Source organism: Pinus tabuliformis, chromosome 6 (assembly GCF_031772625.1).
Source record: "Pinus tabuliformis cultivar Carrire ecotype Pingquan chromosome 6, CPIR1, whole genome shotgun sequence".
Classification (NCBI taxonomy): domain Eukaryota; kingdom Viridiplantae; phylum Streptophyta; class Pinopsida; order Pinales; family Pinaceae; genus Pinus; species Pinus tabuliformis.
Window position 1 is genome coordinate 1,321,548,852 of NC_142292.1, and position 13,532 is coordinate 1,321,562,383.

Consider the following 13,532-nt stretch of genomic DNA (forward strand, 5'->3'; position numbering starts at 1 on the left):
ATCGGGGATAATGTGAGGGACACGACAACATAACTTCTACAGTAGTTTGAGTAGGAGTAGAAGCAAGCTTTGGTTGCCATTTAGATGGGTTTGTGCGATCTCTAGATCCAAACTACTCAAATGCTGCCAGGAGTAGGGAAGAGCAACGCGTCGTCGACTAGTTTGGCATCAGGGACCACTGGAGTAGCAGAGATGGTTCACTTTTTGGATCCCTGATCCATCACGCTGATGGATGGAGCTCTAAACATGGAGATAGATGCTAACAAGGCTACCTTAAGGAACATTGGTCTCAATTTGGCCGTGCTCCCAAGTGAATTCCTTCACATGCTGCAAGCAGGTGTGATTGCAGAACTTAGGGCCCGAGAGCAGCACACACTGAGTGTGATTAGCGAGCATAAGGTTAAAATGAACAGTTGTTTGTTGAGAAAAAAGTAGTGATAGACACTTGGAAGAAGGTCTAGGAGAAGAGTGAGCGCACTATAACAATGGTAGCAGAAGAGTGCCGAACCGTTCCAGAACTGCACATCAAGATTTGGAAGTTGTCTATATGTGTGTGTGATTCTCAAACTAAGATGGCCAATGTTCAGTTTGAGATGAATTTCAAGATTACAGAGCTCGAGTTGAGGAACAACCTTCAACTTCTCCAAAGGTTGAACAGTGCGAGGCCGCTCTCAAGAATGCAATCACTGCATAGATGTCGTGGTGACAGAATGCACTGTGCTCTTTGAGCAATCGATGGAGGCCCTCATGAGTCTACATGAAGATCCTAACTTGAAGAGGTTAAATACTAACGAAAGGGAGTTTCAACAGCAGTACGATGAAGCCAGAGTGACGGTGCGCACCATCGCCATCACACAAAGATTTGCCAAGCTGCAGGAGGCAAAGGAACTAAAAGAACATGTGGAAGAAGCACAACAAAAAGAGGTAATCCTCAAGGCTTGATTGGGACTTTTTCTGGATGAGGCCTAAGTTCTCCCCACCACCATTGGGGAGAAGTTGGCCAGCCTTCACACAACACAATAGAAGACCCGGGCAGATAGTGCAAGACCAACAACAAAGCAACTGGTGGAGGAGGTTAAGCAGGTGGCTATGCATTGTACAACTAACGTTGTAGTTGTGCAAGTGGAGCTGGCAGGTCTTCATATTAAGATATTTGTGCCAGCAGAGTGATTTAGAGGTGAGTCATGATTTTTTGTGTGGGGGGCCTGTTGTGACAAGGTCACCTAGGGTGAATTTTGGGGCTAAAAGCCCAAGTTTTGGGGTAGAAAGCCCAAGTTTTTGTATGTATAATGTAAAGTATTCATAATTTATGGTTGTGGAGCGTGTAGATGTAAAGTGTCCTAAAGGGTTTCTGCTCTTATTTTATGTAAGTTTCATCGGATTTAGAAGATCTACCCATGATCCGCGGACCATGGTATTGTATAAAAAGGAGAAGCTTAGAAGAGTCTAAAGCATTTTTTATTCTAATGATGATGAATGTAATGGGTGATTAGCGAAAAGAGTGAAAATTTTTAGAGTAGAAGAGAGGCTCTACAACTGTGTGCACATAGGCCTAGGGTAGAATTACGCAGCTGAGTGCATGGATCCCTGCAGCTGAGTGCGCAGGGTAGTTAGTGTCTGTAAGAAGATCTGAAGTACTAATAAAGAAGATTACTCTGGAAATATATGTGTTTGATCAACTTACTTCTATTATGAATAAATGCGGTTATGTTATGCTGAATAATGGGTTCATGATTTAATGCCATAGTGATGCCTGAATCTATATGTTTTACATTGTTATCTGAATGCAAGTGATAATATTTGTTTATGTTAAGAACATATTATTTCGTATTGAAGTTATCAGATACTTAAGCCAATCTTGGTAAATACAGAAGTAAGAGTAATTCTAGAACCGCGTAAGTGGTTGATTTGCTTGGTTAGGGTCCGCGAATGATAGTCTAGACCTTTGCGAAGGTCTAGAGGCCGATTAAGAGAAGTATATCGACAAGCCCTCAAAGGCTTATTGATCTGCATAAAGGCAGAATTAGTGCATAAAATGACATCACCACCATCTCTGGGTGCAAAAACTTGGTTCCAGCATCCCACCATACTGCTTCAGGTGAGACTTCAATCCATGTTCCGCAGATTGATGCCAAAAGGGCCAGTAGTATAGGGATTTATTTGGCTAAATTAACACTGAACCTGGGTCAGGGCCCACTATGCCAACACCTCCGTTTCAAAGATCAAGTCCTAGACACCCTAGCAGGAATGAAGTAATTCTTGTTCTTGGATGGGTTCAGTGGGTAACCAGATTTAGATAGCTCTAGAGGACGAATACAAAACCATATGTACTTGTCACCAAGTATATTTTTCTTATTTAGTTTTACCTTTTGGGTTTTGTAATGCCCCAACTACTTTTCAAAGAGAGATATTGAGATTTTTCTCAAATTTGATTCATGACTGCGTGGAAGTGTATATGGACGATTTCACTGTTTATGGGGATTCCTTCAAAGAAGATTAGGTAAATCTTTTGACATTATTGATTAGATGTCAGGAAGCACACCCCACCTTAAGTAATATAAAATGGAAAATGATGCTAACAAATGGTGTAGTGCTTGGCCATTTTTTTTCTGCTGTAGGTATTGAGGTTGATCCCTCTAAGATCAACGTCCTATGTTAGTTACCAGTTCTTACAATGAAAAAATAGGTGAGAAGTTTCCTTGGTTTTGTAGCATATTATTGACACTTTATTGAAGGGTTTATGAATATTTCCACACCTTTGTTGAAATTGTTGTCTAAATATGTTGCTTTCTTGTGGATTGACTAGTGCTAGTATGCATTTAACACTTAAAGAAAAACTCTTGATTGCCCCTATTTTGAGAGGGCCCAATTAGGATTTTCCCTTTGATATTTCCATGGACACCTCAAACACATCTTTGGGAGTTGTCCTTGGACAAAACGATGACCTATGTTAGTATGCCATTTATTATACTAGTAAAAGTTTAACCCCTGTTGAATTGAATTATACTATGATAGAGAAGGATTTCCTCATGGTGGTGCATTATATATACAAGTTTAGGCATTATATTATAGGATATGAGGTTTTTATCCATATGAGCCATGCTACTATCCAATACCTCATGAAAAAACCGCTAACTAATGGCCGAATCATGAGATGGCTTTTGTTACTGTAGGAATTTAATGTTACAAGTTCAGATCATCCTACTAAAGATAATTTTGTTGCTGATTTCTTTTCTAGATTGCAACATGAATAAAATAATGTTGCTATAAATGTATATTTTCCAGATGAATAATTATTTTCAGTTCCTACTCACGTACTGTGTTCATAGATATTACAAATTAGTTGGTTTTAGGAAAACTACCACTGAAGTTGCTTGCTCGTGAAAAATGAAAAATTATAAATAAAAGTTACTACTATTCCTAGATCAATGGTAATTTATTTTATACAAGTGTAGATCTTAGCATCAGAAGGTGCATTCATGAGGATGAAGTGCTAGATATTTTAAAATCCTACCACAACGAGCCTTGCGAATGCCATTTTTTAGGTAATGCACTTCCTATAAGGTATTGCAAGCTAGGTATTATTGACCCAATTTGTTCAAAAAATGTGAAGAAATTTGTATTGTAATGCGACAACTACCAGAGGATGGGGAGGCCAATTAAAATGGACGAAATGTCATTACAACCATAGGAATTGGTCGAACCACTTGAAAGATGGACCTTGGATTTTGTGGATCCAACCATGCCAATGTCTAAGAAGAAAAAAAAATATTTTGGTGTGCACTCATTATGTCACGAAATGGTTTGAGGCTAAGGAATTGGCTCAAGCAAATGAATAGGAAGTTGTTGATTTTCCTTATGTGGATTTTTTTACCAGATTCAATGTGCCATGAGAGATTGCTATAGACTAGGGAACATAGTTCATGTCAAAACTCATCAAGGATATTATGGGACATTATCAAATTATGAATATGACTTCAACTCATCATCAGTATGTGAATAGGCAAGTTTAGTCCACTAATAGAGTGTTGGAGGCCATCCTCACCAATACTATTTAGATTCATCATAAGGACTAGGCAAATCATTTAGTTGAAGCTCTATGGGCCTAGAGAAAAACGTGGAGAAGTACTACAAGATGCATACCGTATGATTTAGTTTGCAAAAAGTAAGTCTTTCTATCAACTGACTTCTAAATCCATCCTTTTAAGATGGATTCTCAGTTGGGATTGGTTTTAAGTGAAGCAGGGGAACAAAGATTTCTATAGTTGAATAAACTTGATGAAATTAGGTAGGAAGGGATCTAGCAGATCATGTTGGTGAAATAAAATAGAAAGAAATGTCATGATAATTTTATTTGATAGGTGAAGATCTAGCAGGGGGAATGGGTTCTCCTTTTTTATTCCAAATCGAAGGATTTTAAAGGGAAGTTCCCAACCCATAAGATAAGATGATATGAAGTGGATATTGCTTTTGAGAATGAGCCAGTTCAAATAAAAACCATTGGTGAACAACAAGCACATTTTCTTATGAATAGGCATAGGTTGAAGTTACACTGGAAGTCGATATCTAAAGTAGAATTTGTAGTAGAAAATTGTAAATACAATGGGATGGAGGTATTAAAGTGGAAAGATTCTCTTCCTACCCTTTTTTCCTCTTCTCAAGTATTCTCTCTTAAAAAAAATGATAAAAAAATAATAAAAACTAGACCTAATTGTGAAAACCACCTTGTGGCATGATTAGGTTGATAAGTTATTGTTATATCTTTTTCTAATCATGAATCTTCAAAAATTTTGTTTGTTCTCGGGTCAGTTAATGAGGGATTCCTTAAGGCGCTTCTTCTAACACTCTTTTTCCCATCGGCTTTAGCACACTATCTGGGATAAATGTCTAGAGAATATTTACAATAACTTGAGGCTTGTAGACATTAGTGGTAGGTTCTCTCACCAGTGAACAATGGGAATACATCAATGTCTCTTGGCCACTGGATCTTGGAAGTGACTCTAATTCAACACATTTATTCGTACCTCGCAATATGTATTGGGGTACCTTTGATCTCATTGACATTAAAGGTGAGTAGCCTCATGTCAATTAACAATTTACATTAATGACTGGTAATATGATGATTCCCTCATATGGTCAACTTTAGCACCTTTATTCACATGATGATATATTGTACCTAAGATGGATGGGATGTAGAATACTTGTGATTTTGTTTTTGATGCAAGAACTAATGGATTCAGAATTGGTGAAAATGATTACCAAACTTAATCATAGAACCATAAACCAACCCCCTTCTTGAACGAACAATAGTCTATTGTGCAAAAGATGTAAGCAAAAGCTAAGAAAATAATGGAAGTATAGAACTAGAAAGAAGATCGAGCAAAACATAGAATATAGTTAGGAGCCATCTTCTAGAGTTTGTTTCTAGAGGTTCAACAATGACCAGATGTGAGGCCCTTTGTGATAGCTTGCACTATCTAATAGTTATATGAAAAGACAGGATTAGAAGTGCCATTCCATTCCTATAACTTTTGATCCTACACAAATATGGATGGAATCCCTCCATTCACAATAATGGCTAATACTTCACATTAATCTAGGCACGATGTTTTGGTATGTGTGACTTCTGCAGTAATTATGGTTAGTTTTTTATGCTTTAATATGCGACTAATTTTTGAAAAATCGCGATAATTATATTAATCATCGTATTCGTAGTCTCTCATACCTTTTCACCACCACCTTACCCAAATATCCTGTGTTACGCATATGTAATCCATCCATATAGTTGTATGATTTGAAATTGGTTTAATATATGTATTCTCCATCATAAATCACCATAATACAAATTATATTTTTTCTTTTGCCATTTGCCACCATCCTTGTTAGCCTTGCACCAAGACAAAAAAATGAGGATTCGTTGATCCCCCATTGTAGAAAAAATTATGATGAAACCTCTAGTGCCACATTTCAATCTTAGTAGTGTAGAATTCGTGAATGAGTGTCTGTAAAGATGTAAATGTTTTGAGGAGGCAGTTTGGTTTCCATTTGGTGAAAATTTTCAGGGTCACAATTTTAAGGTCACCAGAGATTTCGTAAAACATTTCAATGGTAATATCACCTGTTTTAACCAACTAGAAATGTTTGTTTCTGAATATTCAAAGAAATAGTGTACAAATCTCCCTTAAACTAGGGAATGTTCATTTAAAAATACCTTGAAGGAATTTGAATGAAACCATGTCTTGATACTTGAACAACAAAATCTAAATTGGAGCAAGTGAATTCCCCATGCATGGGTGAAACAAGAATGGGATGAGGTGCTATACTTGGTTCAAAAATACATTACAAGTGAGGTTAGGTACACCATAACCTTTAGGTATCACTTGATTTTCGTTTTATGTTTTAAATAGAAGCATAAGATGAATCTTCCATTTTACTTGTTAAGGAGTCTATCCAAAATGGATAAAAATGTTTAGGCTTTCCCTGAACATGGAGAAAACAACATGTTTCGTCATGGAATTATTAATATTTTGGTAGAGGATGAGTTACTAAAAGAGGAAAAAACATGGGAGGATTTTTTTTATTTTTTTATTCTTTTATTTTTTTTTCTAATTTTTATTTTTATTTTTATTTTTATTTTTATTTATTTATTTATTTATTTTATTTTGTTTTATTTTTATTTTTATTTTTTATTTTTATTTATTTATTTATTTTTCTTTCTTTCCTTCTGGGGATGGTTTGGTTAGATGACTCTCTCATCCCCTATGAGGAAAGGGCAAGCCTTTGGGTCTATTAGGAAGAGGATAATCGCAGAAGACAAATGTCCCTATGAAGATTTGATTTTTGGGGGAAGTGCACAAGGTTATGTTAAGGCCGACAAACCCGTGTCTTTAAGAGAATTAAGTTTCCATTTGGGAAAGAGAAGACCCTAGTTGGTCAGAAATAAGAACCCTTTGTTGAGAAGGAAAACATCTTAGTTAGTGAAAATAAGGAATGTATGGTGACATAAAATAAGACACCAACTACTAAAAAGGGGAAACCATTAATAGAGGAGGAAGGAATTTTAGTAGAGGCAAACGAAAAACCTCAGGAAAAGGGCCACCAAAAAAAGAAAAAGAATATAGTATCGACATCAAAGAAAAAGAAAGGTCAAGGAGCAAAGAAGAAGGAAGGATCTAGGGAAGAGTAAGTTGAAGTGGTGGTGATAAAGAGTTTTCGTCATCAAATTCATACTCGTTCACTAAATCATCAAAGTGTGAGTGTAGAGGGATCTTCTGAATCTGTGACCACTCCCTTGAGTATTGTTGGCGGACTGAATTCAATTAATGGGCATTTGGAGGTTGTAGCAAAACAAAATATAGCTTCATTGAGCCTAGCTATAGGCCAAGATCTAGTAGAATGCATGGTGTTGGAGGTATGTAAATCCGTTGATCGAAATTTGTTCAATTTTCCTTATTTAGATTTGCAAGAGGAAGAAGTTGAAAATTTGGCTATGGAGTAATGTTGTTGAAAAAAATGAGGAAAATGACCTTGTGGTAGATATTGTTGAATTTAAGGTTGCTAATAATTGTCATGTGGTTTTTAACCCTCGAATTAAGATGATTGAGGAAACCTAAGCACCAAGTATTCCTGAGGTTGAATTAGTGGAGGAAGTATCAATGTTAAGAAACCCTAGTATTGATGTGGAAACCATTGATAACCATGAAGATAAGAAAATTGATAGGATTATAAAATTATATTTGGAGTTGGATTCTCACAAACTGGAGTTTGAGATGCTACTTGGGCAATCAATGGAGCTGCACATACCATTATATCTCAATCAAATAAAATTGATGGTAAAAGGAGGATCATTGACTGCTTTAGAGGCTAAAGAAATGTCACCAAAGGAGTTTAAAGGAGAAACGTAATTAAAAGAAGCATAGAGGATCCCTAAACCTGAGGGATTGGAAGTTACTAGGGAGGAAACAGATAAGCCCATTTGTAGTAAGCAGTCTAAAATAAAGAAGATTCAAAACAATGTTAAAAAGTTTAAAATTCAATGTGTCCAACTAGAACTAGAAAATTAGGTTTTTATGAATGATAATGAGCACTTGAGGAAACTTTAAGACTGATTGGTTGTTTGGAATCAAATTTTGGTTAAGAAAGATGACTATTGGAAGGGTAAGTTGGAATGCTTGATGGAGTGTTGTAAATGAATGAAGCTAAATTAAAATGAGAGGGGAGTAAAGAAACGATTGATCTTGTGGTTCAAGTTGCAAAAGAACTGAACACAAGGATGTGCAATAATCTGGGTGTGGGGGAGATGATGAGTCTCAAGTTCAACTTGTTCAAAGTACCTTCCAAACACCATCTGAGACCCATTTAGCTCCATTTTGGCTTTGATCTCCCTCTACATTGTTGTTTTTCCTATCAATATTATGGATTTTAACAAATCTCAAGTGATAATGTGATTATATACCATTGTAACACATTTATTCATTATTTCGATCTATATTTTAAGTGTATTCAACTACCTAATTACTTTGGGACATTGCAATTTCCTTGCTTGAGTTACAAGAAGGATGATCGCTAACTACCAGAATGTGATGACCTTGTGCATTAAGCTCAAGTTACCAGAAGTAGTCGTCAAGGAAGTTACTATCTAGAAGCGGGATCATTCATATAGACAAAGTTTAGTTTGGATATTCACGCCTTCAATCTGTCTAGCTAAAAGAAACCTTGATTTTAATTATGTTAAAATTTCTCAAGTTTATTTAGGAAGATAATTTCATATAATTCTTGTTAGTTGGATGGTTGCATCCTTTTTTATAATTTTGAAATATTTGTACACATAGTTACAACAATTTCATTTATGTCTTTCGTCCTGAAACTAAGTTTTTTGAAAGTATATATATTTTCATGACTAACTAAACAAGGTTAGAAATGATTGTAATTTTGACTTCTTGTTGTGGCTACTTTATGTTGTTATGGAACTTTGTATTTTCCTTTTATATGGGTTAATATATATATATATATATATATATATATATATATATATATATATATATATATATATATATATATATATATATATATATATATATATACACACACACATATTATACATCTCTCTCTCTCTCTCTCTCTCTCTCTCTCTCTCTCTCTCTCTCTCTCTCTCTCTCTCTCTCTCTCTCTCTCTCTCTCTCTCTCTATATATATATATATATATATATAAGACATTGTTTCTGGTTTATATCATTGTATAAAGTTCACTTTCACCTGTAGTGCTCCCATTCAAGCAGGACCCTTGCATTTGGATGCACTTCTTGATTCATAGATGTTTTTATGTGTGAATAAGCATGAGTATGTTTTTAGTATTATATGTTTAAGTTATTAAATGAATTCTTATCTTCTAGGAGCACAAACTTGTGTTGTTTACGAGTAATTATACTATTGTGAATTGGATTGTGTTATTGACTGGAATAAGGGCCCTTGTGTGGAAGAATAATGAGCCACGAATCCAATGGAAGTTATGTTCACAAAGCTAAGACTCAGACTGGTATTCTTCAATTAATTTGATTGTTTTATTTCCAACATCATATTATTTTCTATATGAACGAGTTATCTATTTTTATTACTCGATTTATTACATGTTCCTTTGATTCTCATGAACTGAATGCATTTTTTATTTAGATATTTTATTCGTTCATGTGACATACAAGATGAATTTATGTTTTGTTACAATAGACTAATGTACGTTAGTATGTTTTTACCATTGATCATGTGTTAACTAATTAAATCAACTTCTGCATATATTTTGTGGGTGCCTCATCAGTTTATGATTCCATGGTTGGAAATTTAATGTACAACAATTTCAAAAATCAATTTTTTTGTTACGTTGGCCATTAAATCCCAAGATGTTTCCTTCATATCCCCTTTTCTTCATTAGATTCAAGCCAATGCCTATAGTTTTATTTTTAAATGCACCAAAATAATCATCATAATGGGAGGAACATGAAACTAAATGATTACTGACATTTTTTACCTCAATTTCTAACTCTAGATTGGGTGAACATGGCTTTGATATATCTTCATTACACTACAACTTTACCAAGGCATATTCTATGGCTTGTAATTGATGTTGAAATCTTTGCTTCTCCTCTTCTACTTCTTGTAGATCTTCTGAACTTAGCATTATCTGTTTGAATTCTCTAGTTGTTTTCCTCAATTTCTTTGAGCCATGCCTTATTTGATGCTTTTCCCATATCTGATTCAACACCTACAATCCCTGTCACACCTACTTTTATACCAAGCTTGATATGAGCTCCAAGAGGTAACCGATCCCAACTTGGTCTAGTTGAAAGCACCTTGATTATGAACTGATTATTAATGTTTATATTCTAACTTTATTGCATTAACAAGATTGAATCCAATTTGAATATTAAACTTAAAAATGTGTTGACAGTATCCAAATTCATTACTTACTGAATTTAGCAATCACAATTGTTGAAATAACACACACACAAGGAAAACATGAGACAAGATATCAATTGCATAAGAGAAGAGATCACAAAGTTGGTAACAAAGTCCATCCAATGTGGCCTACCTCTCTAGACTTTGGTCAATTGCATAGCCACTACAATAGCTTCTCTTCTTTGTCAATACAAAAGGGCTGAACTCTCACTTCAAGTGGCAATGTCTCTCCTTCAAAGAGGCACTCTCCTTTTACAATATGAAAGGACTGTACTCTCACTTCAAGTGGCAATGCCTCTCCTTCAAAGAGACATTCTCCTTTGGCAATACAAAACGATTGAACTTTCAATTCAAGTGGCAATGTATCTCCTGCAAAGAGATGTTCTCCTTTGAAAATACAAAAGGATTGGACCGTCACTTCAAGTGGAAATGTCTCTCCCTCAAAGAGACATTCTTCTTTGTCAAAAGGGTTGAATTCTCACTTCAAGTGGAAAAATGGCCTTTCCAATACCACACCATCTCAATTTACGTGGATAGGCTGAAACAAATAATTATCTATAATAATTCAGGTCTTTCCACCTTGATGCATCATACAAAAATCATACATAATATTCAAGTACATATTGTCCCTCATACAAATCTCACAAAAGGGAAAATAAATAATAAATGAGGCTTACATTGGTTTATGTACAAAATTCTCAATTGAATGCACCAAAATTAGCAAACAAAGCACCGGCTTGTCCGCCTCATCATTCTATAACATTGGATTGTAAACATGACCAACTTCTGAAAGTGCACCTCTATATCGAAATTCATGCCAAGCATTAATGACACGTGGGATTTAACCATGAGCCCTCATATCCATTAATCAAAACTTAACAAACATAACACTAGCAGGTCTATTACATCATTCTGCAACTTTTGACTGTAAACATGACCAAATTTTGAAAAGCGCATGTCTATATTGAAATTCATGCCAAGAATTAATGACAGATGTGGTCTTTAACCATGAGCCCTCAGATCCACTACTCGAATCCAAAATATATGTGCACTAGTCATATTGTGTCGAAAAATCATGAAATATGATTGTAAACACAATATTATTTTATCACCATCACTCATGCACCCCTCTGGGCTCCACTAACTTAGACTTCATGCCCTACATATTGTACCCTTTGTACAATTAATGCAGGCCTTGTCTTAAATTTCATGTTCATGGATGGGTGCGTGGATCACTCCTACCCCATGGAAGATGAATAACACACTTTAAATAATATAAACTAGAAAAGCTTGACAAAGTGGTTTGTTGATAGACAGGTTGGCATACTAAATTTAGGTCATTGGTTTGTGGGGGAGGTCTTAGGGTTAAACCCGTGAGCCTCACATTTTTGCTTTAATACAAGATACATTCGATTGAGTTGGTTATATATATATATATATATATATATATCTATATATATATATATATATATATATATATATATATATATATATATATATAAGAAAAAAATAAACTATTGGACCATACACTGAACAAGTTCATGATTGGCACACCTTTGAAGGCAACTTGGGCTGTTTGGTGGTGGCATGTGGCACCCTTTGACTAGGCCATATGAAAACGTTTCACCATCTCAAGTGTAACCCATTCAACTACCATACAAATTTCCATATGTTTGCCATGTGCTACTATGTCAGTGCCCAATCCTCTAACCACACGTCCCCAACTCACTACCACATTAGCCACTGTCAACTCTTTCATGTCAGCCACTGCCATGCCATCATGTCACTTGTCCTACCACATCAACACTATAATGCCACATCATCTTACATCTTCCATGTCACCTTATCTGTACTACCACAAGTTTCATCCAAGTGTTGCCACATTTCCTCGAAATCTTGACTTTTTACCTATTGGTCAAAATATTCAAATGACCATAACTTCTACGTACAGACTCTGTTCGATGTGATTCAAGTTTCTTTGGAATCGTCTCATCAAGTTCTTCGCCATGGCACTATTTACATCAAATTTCAAGCACTTTTATTTTTGAGGTTTCCTAGAGCTTCTTTGATCAATGGTTGACAAAAAATGTTTGAAATTTGCACATGTTATGCAAGAGATATAATATACTAACATCTAAAATTTTAAATAATTTATCCATATAAATTTCACTTACATAAATCATATCTTGAACATATCTATGTTGATATTTATATATGACTAATGGCTTATCAAAGTAACTTCATTGCATTAAATCATCCACCCCCTTAAGGATGTTAGGATTTGCATGCAATTCCATGCTTGTTGATATTATAATGATATACAATTATATTAAAACCAAAAGACAATGACAAAGAAGAGAACTACAAAGGAAATTAAAGTGGAATTTTTGAAATGTTTATTTTGATACCATTAAACTTAATTGAAAACTCATATTAAAATTTAAAAAATGATATTAGATTTTTTTCGAAAAGATTACTAAATCACCCCAATTTCTAATCACCATTTAACACCAAATACAACATTCTTGTTTCATAACTCAAACACCTCATGTTAGTCTCAACTATTCAAATTATTAATTTGGTGCTATCTATTTAAAACATGGAAAATGGATATAATGCAAAATGGATATAATGCAAGAGACATGCACAAATATAATATGTTTATGCCTAACTTGGAAAAAGAAAACGTTAAAATTATAAACAAAACTTTGTTTTCAAACCCAACAAATTTCGTAACACGAAATACGATTCATAAATTTTCTTTAGAAAAAATATTAATCAAAACATGTACATTATAAATAATAAACTCATTTATCTAAACTTACATGGACATTTTACATAAATTCACATAAATTCACATATATCATGTTACATAAAATGGGGAATATTACTCGAGTATTTTGTTATAATTATTTGTGATTGCGAGAGAAAAAAATTCAATTATTTTGTAATTCTAAATATCATAATCATCATTTTACTAGAGATGGAAACAATTATTTTATCTATTAATTTTTTAAATGACATGATATTGGAAGTTCTTACATTTTGAAACATGTGTAATAGAGTTTATAGAGACGGTAAAT